The 13,026-nt window shown below is 44.9% G+C and overlaps 1 protein-coding gene across 2 annotated transcripts in view; it reads right to left on the reverse strand.

The window, feature by feature from the left end:
• The window catches only part of PRR5 (proline rich 5), a 500,142-nt gene extending 499,578 nt beyond the window's left edge, over positions 1-564 (reverse strand). For both annotated transcript variants that reach the window (XM_069228276.1, XM_069228277.1), the window contains exon 1: positions 16-564. The gene's annotated coding sequence lies outside the window, so the exon portion shown is untranslated. The remainder of the gene's footprint in view (positions 1-15) is intronic.
• Between the last annotated feature and the right edge of the window lie 12,462 nt (positions 565-13,026).

Here is a 13,026-nt window from a genome sequence, read left to right on the forward strand (position 1 = left end):
GCGAGCGGCACTCACCGTGTGAGCAGCCCGAAGCTTTTCGGGAGCAGTGTCCGCCCTGCAGGGATGGCTCGGAGAGGAGCCGACGTCCGCAGCCAGCGCCGCCCTGTGTGTCTGCGACCTCGCTGTCCTCACGCACCCACCGCCGCTGTCACCGCCTCGCGCTGCTCCCTCACGCTCCTACTGCTGCTTCGTTAAAGGTTGCATTTTTTTGTAATTTTGCAGCCATTTTCGCTTCCTCCGGGTTGGTTACACGCCCCCTCCCGGACCGCGCTGCCCCTCCTCTCAGCCCTCCCCTTCTGCTTGTGTTCGCCTCTCGAGCGCCTCTCTCCCTTTTCGTGATCCTCTCTGACCCTCCTATCCTTCTCAGCGCCGCCCTTGCTTCTACCTCTTTCCTCTCCACCCTGTTTGCATCCCCACTCCGTCGTTCATCCGTATTCCCCATCCACATTCCCTCTCTGTCCCCCTGTTCCTTCTCTAGCCCCCTGTTCTGTTTCTACCCCCTTGTCACAGAAGCTCCGGTATGCTCGCTGTCTCTCTCTTGCTTTCATTTTAGGTCGTACTACCCAGGTCTGTTTTTCTCTCACTACCTTTTTTCCAGTTTTTCCTGCTCTAGTCCACATTTCGCTGTGTGCCCTCCTTCGCTCGCCCTATCATTACCTCCACTCACCTGTTCAAGCATCTGTTTAAGGATCTCATTTCCTTACTTTACTCTCCTTCGCCCACAGAGGAACGGTGAATGTGATTTCTCCCTTGTATATTGCATGTTACACAACACTAAAGTATGAAGTGAATATGCAACTAGAAAAAAAGAACTGGACCGGCTCGTTATACAAAGATCTATCCAGAGACCAGCCCTAACCCTTCTGAATTAGTGCTGATTGGAGTTGTTTGTTGGATTTTCTCTGTGGTTGAGTTTTTAGTGGGCAGTCTCAGAAGCGGCATGTGGTTTATATAGGTTTTAGGTGATCTTTAAGTGGTGCTTCGCAGTGAAGGTGTACGTCGTTTAACCCTCCAATTAGCCTGTGTCTGCTTTTGTGGTGTTATCCATCACGTGTGGCCTTGTCAGACTTCAGGCTACATGGCGTTGCTGTTAACTTTTCATAGAAACTCGGTGAGTGACTGTGAAGGTGTTCATAGTGAGGTATGTGTGGAGTTGGCTAAACTGGAGTCAGTTTCTACGCAGAACCTAGTGCTCACCCTCCAGTAGCTTGGCACAGAGCAGGCAGGCTTAATTCAGAAGGCAATCTGTACAGTATTTGTGCAATAATTCATACAGTAACACAGTGAAGACACCACAAAAAGTACTCCACACCAGTTTAATAAAATAGATAATATTTATCTGAATAAAATAAGACCAAAACGACAAAAAAACAATATGCACAAGACAAGATATCACTTTTTGAAGGTCTAGATGAGTCTCAATCCTTAAGAATCAGTGGTTGTATCCTTTTAACACACAGTACTTGGGATGCGTCAAAAAGAATGACACAGAGGGCCGCAGAGGAGGAGATATGTCGAAAAGTAAAGCGATGTGTCGATTTTTCTGGCACTGCTAAGGCGATGCATCGTTTCTTTCTGCGCTGCAAGGTAATGCGTCAGTTTCCGGGAGTGCAGCGATCACTGCGATGCGGGGATATTTTGACGCCCAGGGACAATGCATAAAAAATCCGGAATGTGTTGAGAAGAGGCAACAGGGGCTGCATTGATCCAGCAGGTAATGCAGTGATTTTTTAGCCACGAGACAGGCGCTGCATTGATCTGGCAGGTGTTGTGTTGAATTTTGCAGGCGTTGCGCCGATTTTCCGACGCGCTGGATTTTCCTCTCTTTGATGAAGTTTTTGATAGCCCTGGGACCTCAGAACAGGAAGCAAGCTCAATTCAAGCCCTTGGAGAGCACCTGAGGAGGAAGGCAGAGTTCTTTCAACAGAGTCAGGGGTTAGCAATCAGCAGGGTAACAAGCAGGCCCAGCAGTCCTTCCAGCAAAGCCTTCCAGATGAGCCCTTTGGGCAGCTAGGCAGTCCAACTGACAGAGTACAGTTGCAGGTCCAGAAGAGTCTGATTTGGTGGGGTCACAAACCCAGTATATACACCTAAAAGTGCCTTTAAAGTGGAGGCAACTTCAAAGAGTGGTTTTGAAGTGCACAAGTTCCCCTTTCAATCCAGCCCTATCTGCCAGGAGCCCTGTGGAGGGTTATCAGTCCTTTATGTGAGGGCAGGCCCCTGACTTTTGAAGTGTAAGTGAGAGCCCCTCCACCTTTCCTGCCCAGGGAAACCCATCTACATGCATATTAATGCAGATGAATGCAGATGCAGCTTAGTGTCTTGTGTTTATGGCTGTTTGGGTGGAATGCACAAGGGGAGCGGTCAACCAGCACAGACCAGACGTGAGTTGGAAACAGGCTGTAAGGCACAGATAGCAGTAAGTGCAGAGAAATGCCTACTTTCTAAAAGCGGCATTTCTAAAATAGTAATGTAGAATCCAACTTCATCAGTAAGTAGGATTTCTCACTGCCATTCCAATCATACCAATTACGGCAAGGCCATTCCCCTCAGATCAGAAATTACCATTAAAAAAATATTAGGGAATCTGTAATGCTGACCTATGAGAGGAGCAGGCTTCACAGTAGTGAAAAAAGACTTTGGGAGTTTTTCACCACAAGTACATGTAAAACTTATAAGTACATGTCCTGCCTTTTAGTTACATAGCACCCTGCCCAATGGGTTACCTAGTGCCTACCTTAGGGTGTCTTATATGGAAGTAAATGGCAATTTAAGTCTTGGCAAGTAGTTTTAAATGTCAAGTCGAAGTTACAGTGAAACTGCACACACAGTCCTTGCAATGGCAGGCCTGAGACATGGTTAAGGGGCTACTTATGTGAGTGGCACAATCAGTGCTGCAGGCCCACTAGTAGCATTCAATTTACAGGCCCGGGGAACAGCTAGTGCACCTTACTAGGGACTTATAGGTTCAAAAAATATGCCAATTGGTTATGAGCCAATGTTACCATGTTTTAGTGAGAGAGCACATGCACTTTAGCACTGATTTGCATTGGTAAAGTGCCCAGAGTCCTAAAGCCAACAAGAATGAGGTCAGAAAATGAGTAGGAGGGAGGCATAACGTTTGGGGTGACCCTTCAGAGAGTGCCATTTCCCAACAGAACCTTTGTGAACTTTATCATATTTCAGTGGAGGCTGACAGCCAAGGGTGATTTCTGGTGACTCCCTTGCCCTGTGTTGTGTGTCAATCAAAACTGGAGCCACTCCTGCTGTTGCAGGCTGTCTGTTTGACTAAAATCATGACAGGGGAGAGGGCATTTCAAAGAAGTCAACTCTCACAACAGGAATATCAAATGACCAGACACTAAATCACATCAGTGTCTTGGTGTGGACAATATAGGTGGTAGTCTGAGTCCCACAAGTTGTTCAATAGCACTTTTCAACAGGGGAGAAGATTACCAGACGTATAGATGCTAAATCAAGACTAGGGATCGAGGACTGCTATTCCCCTTGATGAGTGAGCAGCCATCACCCAGGAAGTGAAGACTACTTGCCCTGAGCCTGGAGACTACCTGCCTGGTAGAGCTACATGTATTGCTATAGCGATCTATGGTAGTGGGCTTTGTGGTTTTAAGGACTGCGGGGAGATTCAGAGTGTGTAAAATGTGTTTGCAAGGAGGTTACTCTGTCTTCTGCAGTCTGCCCCTACCTTTATTGTCCATGAGGAACTAGGACTGGATTACATCACAGGTAGGATGGCTTTGGATCCCATTGCTATGTGGTTTCAAGTCTGGTCTAACCTGAATTGGACCTGAATCAATCGATTATCAGGGACTGTAAGGGCCTAGATAATGGCGGTCGGATCCCCTGCTGTGCAACATTAAAGAATCCCTGTAAATGTTGGGTTGCGAAAGGTATTTTGAGTAGGCGGAATTAATTAAAAAGGCTCATGTGACATAGATCAAACAGCAATTCTGGGAGAGGGCCAAAGCTGTTAGGGAGAAGGTTGAGTGGCTAAAAACTAAGGTATAGGTTATGTTAATTTGAAAACTGCCCCTGGGATGGAGCCTTACCTCAGGATAGTGAGATCCGACCACCAACGTTTTTTATTAGTAAGATTTAGACTAGGTATTTTTCCAAATCTCTTAGCTGACCCTGTGATAGGCCATAAACACGTTATTCTGTCTCCCTGTTCTTGTGAAAACTTTTCAAACCAGGATACCCTGCATTTTCTTTATTCTGTGATTATTTATGTTGACATGAGATGGCGCTATATATTACCCTTGCTGCGAGGGGAAGGATTTGTTCAGGCCAAGCCTCCCTTAATTTACTTACAGTTGTTGCATACACCTTTGATCTGTTTTAGCTTAGCCCGTTTTCTGGCAGGTGCCTTACGTATGAGGAATAGTAGAGTGCCAAATCAGATGGCTAATTTTGATTAACTAGTGTTTTTAGGATGCTACTTTTTATTATATAAATTGTATTTATGGTTTTTAGTCACTAGCCCTTTGTAGTTTTTTTTTAAATGGGGTGTGTTACTTTTTAAATTTTGTACAGAAGGGTCTAGGTAGTTTTGTATTTATTGAATGCAATGTATATGTTTTTTAATTGTTATATTCTGATTTGTGTATGTCTTTAATGGATTGTTTTTAAATCTGAATAAAGAATATTGATTGATTGACCTGCCTGCCAAAAGCATGGACCCTGCAAGGAGGAGGCGAGCACCTGACAGGAGTGAGGTGTACTAAGGGCCCTACAGAGTGGATCTCGGTGACCAAAGTACTAGATGCCCAGTGTGGTCAGGACCACCACACGGAGAAGTCAGTGACTCCTTGTGTCAGGAATGAACCTCCCTGAACTTAGGGCTGTCCCCCTTGTGTAGAGAAGTCGCCAACCCCCATGTATATGGAAGGGCCACAGTGAAGTTAGCGTTGTTGCCCTTTTCAAAGAAGTTGCAACCCGCATAAGTCATGAGTTTGGCCACCATGAAATGAGGGCTGTTGCCTTTGTACAGAAGAAGTTGGTGACATCCATGAGGCAAGGGGGGCCCACTGTGAAATTAGGGCCATCACCCTTGTGTAGGTGAAATTGGTGACCCATTGTCGTGCCCAGGCTGCTGTAAAGAACACCTACCGATTGCTGGAGGAGACTTTAAGAGTACATCCGATACTGACACAGGCCATCTGGAGACTGAGGACGCCCGACTTGTCATCGGGGAAAGACCGTGAGAGGTCATGGACCCTCAGCATTGGGAGACCAGAGCCCACAAAGATACACCCTGGTTCTCCTGCACTTACCGGCTGCCATTAGATCGTGTAAGGCTGTTGAAGGCCTGCAGGCCTATTGAGAACTTGTACAAATTTACCTTGTAGGGCTGCTGAAGTTGACTCTCAAGGTCAAACTTAGACTTTGTCCCACAGTAGCTAGCATGACCTGCATCTGAAAGTCACCTCCAGTATCAAATGGGGAATAACCAGCCTCACTAAAAGGGACAGATGAACTTGAGGATACCTTGTGTGGATTATCGAGCCACAATGAGGTAACCAAGACCAATGCCCATCCAATTCCCAGAGCGGATGAGCTTGTGAATTGGTTAGGTACTGCAAAGTCTTTGAGCACCTTTCATTTAACCTATGTACTGGCAGAACAGCTTAGCATCAAATGTTAATGAGAAGACTATGGGCCATATGTGCGTAGGGAATGGTTTGTGATTACCAAATAGCACATTTTTGTGATTTGCTATTTGGTAATTGTTGGAACTGGCCCTTTCTACAGGGTCATCCCCCAAACTTTTTGCCTTCTCCTCCTAATTTTTCTGACCCTTTTTGGCTGACGTTATGACTCTGGTCACAATATCACTGCTAATCAGTGCTAAAGTGCATGTGCTCTCCCTCGTAAACTTGGTATGATTGGCTTATACCTGATTGGCACATTTAATTTACCTCTAAGTCCCTTGTACAGTGGTATTCATATAACCAGAGCCTGTAAATTAAATGCTACTAGTAGGCCTGCAGCGCAGCTTGTGCCTCCCACAGAAGTAGCATTAGAAACCTGTTTCGGGCCTGCTAGCACAGGACCTGTGTGCGCAGTTTACTGCCAAAGGGATCTGCCATCTAAAGTTACTTGCCAGGCCCAGAACTGCCCTTTTACTACATGTCAGTCGCCCTTAAGGTAGGCCCTAGCTAGCCCTGTGGGCATGGTGCTATACATGTAGAAGGCAGGACATATGCCTGGTTGTGTGGTCTGTCCTGGTAGTGACAAACAGCCTATTTGGTTTCTCACTGCTGTGAGTGCTGCCTTCTCATAGGATTGCATTGGAAATGCCCTGCCTTATGTTTAGTCTTTAGTATTGTCTGATTTATGAGAGGTAGCGTAGGCATGTTTGGTATGGTTGTAATGGTAGTGAGAAATGCTGCTTACTGGTGTAGGTGTATTTTTTATTATCATTACAGAAATGCCACTTCTAGAAAGTGAGCATTTCTCTGTGCTTATGACTCTGCTGTTTTGCAGCTTGACTCCAGTCCACGTCTGGGCAGATTGACCGTTGGACTTTGTGCATACTTTTCAGACAGCCTGTACACAGGGAAGTTGGAGGTGTCACAGAGGTGCATCTACATATTGAATGGTCTTCCTGGGCTGAGAGAAGGGGAGGCGGGGCACACTTCCACCTGTAAAGGCTGTGCCCTGGCCTCACACAAAGGACTTGTTTACTGATGTTTGGAGCCTGTGCTGGAGGAGAGAGGGGGCATTCCCAGAACCAGTTGTAAGTGGTTGGAACGTCCTCTCCCCTTCTTTGTTAAACCTTTGCAAAACTGAGTATAAGTTCAGAGGATTTTTCCCCACAATTTGGAGACTCTCTGGACAAGAAACATACTTGTAACTGGACACAGAATGCTGGAGGGACTCACCAGGAACTGCCTTGGACTGCTGCTGCTGTGCTGACCGGTGACCTGCTTGGTCATTTGTGCTGGCCTGCTTCTGGGCCCTGCCGCCCTGTGCTCCATCTTTTGTGTCGCCCAGGGGCTGGGTGCTGTGTCCCCTGACTCCTGCCATCACCTGCTCCAGAGCAGGATTGGCACTCCCTTTTTATTGCTTATAGCTCCTGGGGAGTGCTTTGGATCCCTTGCATAGCTCCTGGTGAGCACCTTTTCCTTTAAGTAATTAGCGCCTCGAGAAGCGCACTTATTTGGTGGCCCCATGCGCTTTGAAAGTGCTTGCTGACGTGCCAAAATCACAGCCGCAACCCGGGCGTCCTGAAACTCACAGACCCGTCAGAAGTGCGCTCTTGGAAGTGCCCCCGGGGCATGAAGAAAAGGAACAGGGAGCGAGCGCGCTCCTAGCGGTGCCCCTATGGCAAAGCACTCTCCAAGGAGCGCCCCCAGGACACCTACAGGCATCGACTTTGGCCTGTTCACCGCTGCGGCCCAGGTGGGCTGCTCTGTAGGTCTCGCACCCCATTGAATGCCATCAGAGCGAGGAGGAGGCCTCACCGGAGGCCCCCTCGCTCCATCGAGGTCCCCGCAGGGGTATAGGAGCCGGGGCGGAAGCCTCATCGAAGGCCCCCAGCACCACTGGGCCTCTTCCATTTGCCCCTCATTGGGGGTTTTGGCTTTGCCTTTCCTGGGAGGGCCAGTCATGGCCTGGGGGGCCACAGAGATTGCGGGTGCCCACTTAGGGCATGGGCCCCAGGAGGTGAGTGCCACAACCCTCCCCCAATCACCAAACGGCCCTGTTTTGAGTGCAGCGGAGTGCAGGGGCACTCCTTTTTTCATTTTTTTCCTCATGGCATGGGAGGTGCCTCCAACCTATTAAAACAGGTACTTTGAATGGCCACATGTTCTGTATGAATCCTCTGAGAATGTGATGCTAACTGTTCCCTATAAGTTGCCACATAGTTGCTAATGTTCTTTTTATGGGCATTCTATGTTAATATGTTTTCATGACTTGCAATATGTTTTCTAATGTTCCTGATATGGACATTTATGATGGTTTTATGACAAGTGCATTTCATTTTAGTAATATGTTCCTGACTACAGCTTATGTTGTAGAATAATAAGTAACATGTGTGTTATATGTGACTACTGCTAGTTTTTGCAGAGTAACAGTACTGTGGAATGTTCTGACAACCACTTGGGTAGCAGGTTATTACTGACGTGTTGTGTTTGGTCTAATGATGATGTGTACAATACAGATGAGTTTTATTTAACCTATGTTTCCTTTGTGGTTTATTTATTGCGGCACGTGTGTTGTGTGCGTTGTGCAAACGCTTTACTCATTGCCTCCAGGTTAGGCCTGACTGCTCGTACCAAGGGGGTGAGCAGGAGCTATCCTGAACATGTAACTCGCTTGCCCTGAATAGAGTGAGTGGGTTCTGACTGGCTTAGGTGCATACCCTAGCCAACCAGAAACCCCATTTCTAACAGTTATCACAAACACAAATTTACTAAACTGTGTTTAACACTCCAATCAATCAATCAATATTTTATTATCATGATTTGGAGCTCCTAAGAGATCGACATGAGTAGTGATACAAAATCGTATTGGCTCAACATAAAATGATACATGTTACTAAGATGGGGCATATAAATACATAGTAAAATAGTGCACAATTTAAAACACAAGGATTCAAAATAACTGCAAGAATGATTGAAAAAAATTAAAAATCCTGTAACAAAATCTTTCATGGGGAGGAGGGTATAACATAAATCTAAGGCCTCTCTATGAGATATAATATTAAGCTGCAAAAAGAGAGGTTTCAACCATAGTTTCCTTGATGCAGCTAAAGCAGGACAGACAAATAGAACATGTGAAAGAGTCTGTATCCTGCCTTATCACAGATCGCAAATGTTAGTAGAGTCATCCCACCTAGAAGTAAGAACTCTCAGGGGCATTCTATTAAGTCTAAGCAGGTACACACTCACCTCACCCCATGGTGTAGATTCCAGGTCAGATAGGGTTGCACCATTTTCATAGTTACAGAGTTAGTTAAATTCTCTAGACCTCTTCTTTGGTGGCACGCATCCAGATCCAGCAGGAAGCTTTTGGACCATGTCACTCCCTTCAAAGTTTTTTTTAACAATACATAAGAAATTGAAGGGCAGAGGTACAAGTCAAGAGCCGAATAGCTTTGGTATAATTTCTAAAGAACCTAGACTTTTCTCTCAGGTTGTTACGGATCTCACTATAGGCCAGGTTTCTCAATGTGAATTCCTCGCTATGCATGAGGCTATGCGTCACTGCCGCAAGGCCTTGTACAAAAATATTCTTAATTCCAAATTCAAGATGTAATGCCACCCCTGAGACTGCATGATTGCAAGAAACCATGCGTCTCAGAATGCGGCCTTCTGTCTTGTCAAGAAAATCCCATTTCGTTATTTCAATACATTCAATTGCATATTAGAGAGTCGCTGGAATCTTGACCTGGTAGGCAGATAGTAAGTGTAAAAAGTGACGTTTACCATGCCTTATAAAAAGCCGACAGGCCTTGAGCAAGTGAGATATCCTTATTGCTATTATGACAAATGAGGTCTTGATCCTTTGTTGAAGCCGAAAAAACTTACCCAAAATCTGGTATGAGACTTGCTGTTTCAGCTTATGTTGACCCAAAACCCAAGGATAAGAGACTTTACTTCTGTTTTTCTTCCCGGAGAAGCAAACCACCTGGGACTTTGCTGTATTAATTCTCAGAAAGTGCTTCTCTGAGTAGATTTATAAGGCAGCCAATCGGCGGTTTAGGCCTTTTGGGGTAAGGTCATACACTACTATATCAACTGTGTACATTAAGCACGCGATTGGCCGCCCCCCCCCCCCCCCCACCGGGGAATTGCCCGGAGAGTTCCTAAGACTTATGGGAAAGTCATGGATATAAAGGGAAAAAAGCAATGGTGCCAGTAGACAGCCTTGTTTCAGGCCATTTTTGGTCAAAAACTTTGAAGATAGTTCCTGCTCTCCACCCATTAAAATCTTGCACCAGTCGCAGGAGGCCAGGAGGGACCCCTAGATCTTGGAGTTTCTTCCACAGTATTCCCCTATCCACTCTATCAAATGCTGTTGAGTAATCGATAAATGCCGCATACAGTACTCCTCCCCTTAACTGGACATACTTATCAATTACAATTTGCATAATCAGGATATTATCTAGGGTATTATGGTCCTTTCGAAAACCTGCCTGTTCCACTGGTAGAGTACCGTTTTCCTCCACCCAATCAGTCAATTGCAATAAAATGCTTTTTTGCGAATATCTTTCCAGTTGCGCCTAATAAGGCTATTTATCTGTAATTGGACGGTATTGTTCTGTCTCCCTTTTTATATAGAGGAATAATTATACTACCCGTCCATGATTCCGGGATATTACCTTGGGCATAACAGGAGCCAAATACTGGTTGAAGTAGTTTTGCCCAGAGCACAGGCTCTCTTTTAATTAGGGTCATTGGGGCCTCGTCAGGGCCCATAGCACCTGAGGGGCGCATTGATTTTATGATCCCTTCTAATTCCACCACTTTTGGAGCCCCCGTATTAACCATTTCTTCCCCTCTGTTTAATGCTAACACCTTTCTCCCCGGGCCAACGCCAAGATTTTCAGCATAAAGATCTTTAATATACAATTTCCAATCTTGCTCCGGTATCGGGGGCGGCTAAGGTTTTACAGTTTCCACACCCCTCTGAGATAATAGCCCAAAATGTTCTGGGATTTCTTTTTACTGCCGCTTCCCTTAATGCAATCCATTTATGATCCTCTTCTTTTTTTCGGATTGCCAGTTTCAGCCGTGATCTTCTTCTCCTGAGTTTTGTTATTTCCCTGTTCATTTCCTTAGACTTGTGTTCCAATTGACACCGTACTAGCTTATCTATTACTCTGTTCAGAATCAGAATAGGAAGCTGATTTTTTTTCTCTCTTATTATATTACGCTTGGGCTGCTTACGCGAAGTAATATGATTTATTAAGTTGGAAATTTGTATTAAGAGGTCTTTCCCCCACATCTCCATATTTCCCACAATATTCTCCAGTAATGGCTTAATCGATATCATTTTAACTGTCGTCCAGGACATTCTCCTATTTTTTCCGTTAATACTAAGGTTTGCGCCTTTTAAAGACCATGAGTCTGTGGCCTTTAACTTCAAGCTCAAAGTAAGCCTTAAGATTTTGTGGTCCCTGTAAAGGGTGTCTAATACAGCCATATCCTCAACATTTTGAGCTAAGTTGTACGAAGCACAGATGTAGTCTATAATGGAGTTATTCTTAACTGACTTATGATTGGGGGCTGCGGGTGAGTCCATACTGAAGCGCCCATTCAAAATAATACAACTCAAGGACCTCAGACCTTTCAAAAAAATGAATCCTCTTTTATCTGTCCTAATTCTAGGAGGGAACATGATAGAAGGGATATTCAACACATTTTCCCTATCTAGATTACTGAAGGAATAAAGCATAGTATTAGAAACTTTACACTTTCAGTCCCCTATTAAAATTAGATTAACAGGATTTCTTATAGCATGAATTTGTAAAAAGAGTTGTTGTAAAATAATAGCCCATTCCTTTTCAGGAGGGATATATGCATTTACGATTGTTAGGGGCAACTTCCCGCCCTTCTCCCCCTGAACTTGTACTTGTACTATTTGACAAAAATTTGAGGAGCCGGGGATGCTGACATATTCCCAATTATATCTGTCACTTAAAAGCATGACAATGCCCCCTTTAGCACAACCTTTTTTTGAAGGGAATGCTTTTTTGCTTAAAACCGTGTATCCTGGACATGTAAACTCATTTGAACACCAGGCCTCTTGAATGCAAATCAAATCGACCATCACTGAACACAAAACTTGTAATTTACACTCATAGTTACCTAGACCTTCAGCATTCCAAGAGACCAGGGAAAGGCCAGTGCTAGTAACGTGACTGATTCAGTTTATCCCTGGGCTTAGGTCTATTCAACGTCCCCGCTACCCAACTTCAGTTTTCTTGATTGAGACCGTAGCCTTGAGATTTAGGTCCTTCCAAGACATTCACTTCCCTTGTGCCTTGATATAACGAGACTTGGACGCTTTCACCTGAGGTAAGAGAGAATTTTCTCCCCCAATTCACAATTGAGTTTGTAGAATCTAATCCAGGTGTCATAGTGTGCCCATCGGGGTACATTGACTCCTCCCGGACTGGTATGACGTCTATACCCCTGCGTTGAAGTTGGGCACAATTAACCAAAATTAATTTCATGATAATTTTGGAAGAGAACCAGACCTTTGCCTTACTCCTGCCCCTGCTGTGGTCAAGTAAGACCCTCACAATATCAGTACTCTCAATTAAATTGAGCTTGTCTATTTCCCGAAAGCATGACAGTAGGAACAAGCGATTTAAACATACATGTGAGTCAAATATAGTCAAAAACTCCAGGTAGTCCAGTAATACCGGCAGCCCATCAAGGGCATTATCCCCACTGAGTTTTTCTCCCACTTTCTGGATACTTAGTCTGGGGTGAAACTCCTTAACCACAGGATTAACAGGATCAGGCGGAAACGTGATGGTGGAGTCAGATCTAGCCCATGGAATCGCTGATTGGACCATCTGATCATGGACTTGAGAAGGTACACCTACAGTCCCGTTCTGAACGTTCTTGAATGAGGAGACCTGTTCTGCGCTGTCCGTAAATTCCACCTGCTCTCTCTCCTCAAACTTGACTTTCCTTTTTTTTTTTATAATTCTCCAGTTCCTTTTCTTTCCAGTCTTTTTCCCTTTTATTTTAGAGTTTTTAGATATTTTGCAAGCCTGACCCATGTCGTTTTCATTTTGTTCCACCTGCTTTATTGATGAATGATCTTTGGGAAGAAATATTGGAAATGGTACTGCTCTGGAATTTGGTGCATCTTCCTTTATCTGGACTTCAAGAACCAGTGGGGTAATATTAGGCAGTGAGTTTGTATTTGAGAACAGGTTATCCAGAGAATATATCTTCTTCTCTTCAAAGTCCTGAATTACTGTTGTAGTAGCTCCTTCAGCCAACTGTGGTTTTCTGCTTGGGTTCCTCTATCTGAGTG

Source organism: Pleurodeles waltl, chromosome 4_1 (assembly GCF_031143425.1).
Source record: "Pleurodeles waltl isolate 20211129_DDA chromosome 4_1, aPleWal1.hap1.20221129, whole genome shotgun sequence".
NCBI lineage: Eukaryota > Metazoa > Chordata > Amphibia > Caudata > Salamandridae > Pleurodeles > Pleurodeles waltl.